We start from the raw sequence: 5,217 nt of genomic DNA on the forward strand, positions 1-5,217 counted from the left end.
GAGAGCTCAAAAGCCGGGTAACATTTCAAGGAAGACCCCCCCTGCGCAGACCTCCACTAGGCCGGGATGACTGTTCAGCTGCGGCGGGGAGTGGCCTCCCTCCGGTCGGCACGACGAGTAAAGCTATTTAGGAAAATCTGAGATAAATATCACTTGCATAATAATTTGGAACACGGTCCCGTGTTCCAAATTATTATGCAAAATGTATTTAGACACCAGCAATCGCACTTAGATTTGTTTCTTTTTTCTTTCTTTTAGCTTCCATAATGTTACCGGGCGCTGACGCAAACCCACGCCCGGCAGGAGAGCTCAAAAGCCGGGTAACATTTCAAGGAAGACCCCCCCTGCGCAGACCTCCACTAGGCCGGGATGACTGTTCAGCTGCGGCGGGGAGTGGCCTCCCTCCGGTCGGCACGACGAGTAAAGCTATTTAGGAAAATCTGAGATAAATATCACTTGCATAATAATTTGGAACACGGTCCCGTGTTCCAAATTATTATGCAAAATGTATTTAGACACCAGCAATCGCACTTAGATTTGTTTCTTTTTTCTTTCTTTTAGCTTCCATAATGTTACCGGGCGCTGACGCAAACCCACGCCCGGCAGGAGAGCTCAAAAGCCGGGTAACATTTCAAGGAAGACCCCCCCTGCGCAGACCTCCACTAGGCCGGGATGACTGTTCAGCTGCGGCGGGGAGTGGCCTCCCTCCGGTCGGCACGACGAGTAAATGACACCGGCCGCTGACGCAAACCCACGCCGGACAGGAGAGCTCAAAAGCCGGGTAACATTTCAAGGAAGACCCCCCCTGCGCAGACCTCCACTAGGCCGGGATGACTTTTCAAAGCTGCCTCTGCAGCTGCGGCGGGGAGTTGCCTCCCTCCGGTGGACACGACGAGTAAAAATACACCAGCACTTGCTCTTAGATTTGTTTCTTTTTTCTTTCTTTTAGCTTCCATAATGTTACCGGGCGCTGACGCAAACCCACGCCCGGCAGGAGAGCTCAAAAGCCGGGTAACATTTCAAGGAAGACCCCCCCTGCGCAGACCTCCACTAGGCCGGGATGACTGTTCAGCTGCGGCGGGGAGTGGCCTCCCTCCGGTCGGCACGACGAGTAAAGCTATTTAGGAAAATCTGAGATAAATATCACTTGCATAATAATTTGGAACACGGTCCCGTGTTCCAAATTATTATGCAAAATGTATTTAGACACCAGCAATCGCACTTAGATTTGTTTCTTTTTTCTTTCTTTTAGCTTCCATAATGTTACCGGGCGCTGACGCAAACCCACGCCCGGCAGGAGAGCTCAAAAGCCGGGTAACATTTCAAGGAAGACCCCCCCTGCGCAGACCTCCACTAGGCCGGGATGACTGTTCAGCTGCGGCGGGGAGTGGCCTCCCTCCGGTCGGCACGACGAGTAAATGACACCGGCCGCTGACGCAAACCCACGCCGGACAGGAGAGCTCAAAAGCCGGGTAACATTTCAAGGAAGACCCCCCCTGCGCAGACCTCCACTAGGCCGGGATGACTTTTCAAAGCTGCCTCTGCAGCTGCGGCGGGGAGTTGCCTCCCTCCGGTGGACACGACGAGTAAATACACCAGCACTTGCTCTTAGATTTGTTTCTTTTTTCTTTCTTTTAGCTTCCATAATGTTACCGGGCGCTGACGCAAACCCACGCCCGGCAGGAGAGCTCAAAAGCCGGGTAACATTTCAAGGAAGACCCCCCCTGCGCAGACCTCCACTAGGCCGGGATGACTGTTCAGCTGCGGCGGGGAGTGGCCTCCCTCCGGTCGGCACGACGAGTAAAGCTATTTAGGAAAATCTGAGATAAATATCACTTGCATAATAATTTGGAACACGGTCCCGTGTTCCAAATTATTATGCAAAATGTATTTAGACACCAGCAATCGCACTTAGATTTGTTTCTTTTTTCTTTCTTTTAGCTTCCATAATGTTACCGGGCGCTGACGCAAACCCACGCCCGGCAGGAGAGCTCAAAAGCCGGGTAACATTTCAAGGAAGCTATTTAGGAAAATCTGAGATAAATATCCTTTGCATAATAATTTGGAACACGGTCCCGTGTTCCAAATTATTATGCAAAATGTATTTAAGTGTCATAAAGATTACATTTTTTGTTTTTCAAGTACTGAAATCACCCTCAGTCATGGTACAGTCCATGGTAGTCTGCCAGGTGAGCGCAATTGTAGTAATTAACAAGTCTATTTAAGTTCCGCGTTTTTAAGCGTTCGGCCATTTCGTTCAACCATGGGGAGGAAAAAGGATCTCTCTGCTGTCGAGAAGCGTGAAATCGTTCGATGCCTTGGACAAGGTATGCAGACATTCGATATTGCACGAAAGCTTAAGCGCGACCATCGAACTTTGAAGAAATTCGTCGCTGATTCGGAGCAAACGCGCGTTCGTGCAGACAAAGGCACGACAAGGAAGGTTTCTGCAAGACAAACAAATCGAATCAAGAGGGCGGCTGCAAGCATGCCACTAAAGACGAGCAAACAAATATTCGACGCTGCTGGTGCCAGTGAAGTCCCACGAACGACGAGGTGCAGGATCCTCCAGAGGCTTGCAGTTGTGCGGAAACCCTCCATTCGGCCACCCCTGAACAACGCGAACAAGCAGAAACGGCTGCAGTGGGCCCAGACTTACATGAAGACAAATTTTCAGACAGTCCTGTTCACCGACGAGTGCCGTGCCACCTTGGATGGGCCAGGTAGGGTTTTTTAAGTTTTTCCTTGCACTTTTGAGAGCTCAGGGGATGCTTTGAGAATAATTGTCAATTTCTGTCTATGTGAAGCCCTTTGAGACTGCTTGTGATTTAGGGCTATACAAATAAACTTGATTTGACTTGACTTTACAGATGGATGGAGTCGTGGATGGTTGGTGGACGGCCACGATAGCCCAACAAGGCTGCGGCGTCAGCAGGGAGGTGGCGGAGTGATGTTTTGGGCCGGAATCATGGGGAGAGAGCTGCTTGGCCCCTTTAGGGTCCCTGAAGGCGTCAAAATTACGTCTGTTAACTACGTGGAATTTCTGACTCAACACTTCTGTCCATGGTACAACAGGAAGAACCGTGCTTTCCGTCAAAAGATCATCTTCATGCATGACAATGCACCGTCTCATGCTGCAAGAAATACGTCAACGTCTTTGGCATCTATGGGAATAAAGGGAGAGAAACTGATGGTGTGGCCCCCATGCTCCCCTGACCTCAATCCTATTGAAAACTTGTGGAGCATCGTCAAGCAGAAAATCTACGAAGGTGGGAGGCAGTTCAATTCCAAAGAGCAGCTCTGGCAGGCTATTCTTAGATCCTGCCAAGAAATTCAACCAGAAACTGTACAAAAACTCACAAGTTCAGTGGATGGAAGAATCGTGAAGCTGCTGTTGAACAAAGGGTCCTATGTTAAAATGTAACTTTGTTTTTTATTGAAATAAAGGGTCCTATGTTAAAATGTAACTTGTTTGTCTTTTCTTTGAAATAGCTTTTGATTTCAGTAAATATGACCTCCTAATGCTGTAAATTCTTAAGATGGGCATTTCAGTTCATAAAAACCTATAAAATGTTATAAAACTCTGTTGTGCGTAATAATGTGGAACAGTGCATTTTAAGTTTTTTATTTTTTAAAAATTCTGTGATCATTCGGAGGTTTGTTCAATAAAATTAGAATTCATCAAAATAATGGTTGATGACTTGAAAATTATGCTGACTCATTTTGCATCGACTATTTAGGAAAATCTGAGATAAATGTCACTTGCATAATAATTTGGAACACGGTGTAAGTGCGATTGCTGGTGTATTTACTCGTCGTGTCCACCGGAGGACGGCAAATCCCCGCCGCAGCTGCAGCGGCAGCGCTTAAATGTCTTCCCGGCCGCCTGGAACTCTGCACGGGGCGTGTTTCGTCCCGCGCAGCGGTACCAGATCGCGCTGCGCCGTCAGCCGAGCCGCGCGCGGTCCGCTGGAAGTCTACACTGTGTTCCAAATTATTATGCAAATTGTATTTATGTGTCATAAAGATTACATTTTTTGTTTTTCAATTAAACTCATGGATGGTATTACGTGTCAGGGCTCTTTGGATCACTGAGATCAATCTCAGACACCGGGGATCATTACCGGCCAGTTGAGCCCAAATTAAGGAAAAACTACTTAAGAATGGTGTTCCACATTATTAAGCAGATAATTTGAAGTTCGCTTTGAGCAGTGGCGGACGCCAACCCACGACCGGTGGGAGAGCTCGGAGGGCGGATGGGCTTTCAAGGAAGCCCCCCAGGCCGGTCCCACTCGCACTTAGAATTTTTTTTTTTTTTTGGCTTCCATAATGTACCGGGCGCGGACGCGAAACCCACGCCGGGCATGGCAGCTCGAAAGGCGGCTAAGCATTCAAGGAAGCACCGTCTGGAGCTTCAGAGCCGTTCCGCCTGACTTTTAACGTAGAGTACCGGGCGCAAACCACTAACTCAAGCCCGGCATGGCAGCTCGAAAGGCGGCTAAGCATTCAAGGAAGCACCGTCTGGAGCTTCAGAGCCGTTCCGCCTGACTTTTAACGTAGAGTACCGGGCGCAAACCACTAACTCAAGCCCGGCATGGCAGCTCGAAAGGCGGCTAAGCATTCAAGGAAGCACCGTCTGGAGCTTCAGAGCCGTTCCGCCTGACTTTTAACGTAGAGTACCGGGCGCAAACCACTAACTCAAGCCCGGCATGGCAGCTCGAAAGGCGGCTAAGCATTCAAGGAAGCACCGTCTGGAGCTTCAGAGCCGTTCCGCCTGACTTTTAACGTAGAGTACCGGGCGCAAACCACTAACTCAAGCCCGGCATGGCAGCTCGAAAGGCGGCTAAGCATTCAAGGAAGCACCGTCTGGAGCTTCAGAGCCGTTCCGCCTGACTTTTAACGTAGAGTACCGGGCGCAAACAACTAACTCAAGCCCGGCATGGCAGCTCGAAAGGCGGCTAAGCATTCAAGGAAGCACCGTCTGGAGCTTCAGAGCCGTTCCGCCTGACTTTTAACGTAGAGTACCGGGCGCAAACCACTAACTCAAGCCCGGCATGGCAGCTCGAAAGGCGGCTAAGCATTCAAGGAAGCGACGCCGGCCGGTCCGCGGGCCAAATAGGGTCCAGTAAAGTACCGGGCGCGGCCACTAACGCCTTGTGGCGGTCGCCTTGTGGCGGTCGGGGGGTGGCGGTCGGGGCTGGCGCTTGGGGCCGGTGG

Source organism: Syngnathus typhle, unplaced genomic scaffold (assembly GCF_033458585.1).
Source record: "Syngnathus typhle isolate RoL2023-S1 ecotype Sweden unplaced genomic scaffold, RoL_Styp_1.0 HiC_scaffold_120, whole genome shotgun sequence".
NCBI classification, from domain to species: Eukaryota; Metazoa; Chordata; class Actinopteri; order Syngnathiformes; family Syngnathidae; genus Syngnathus; species Syngnathus typhle.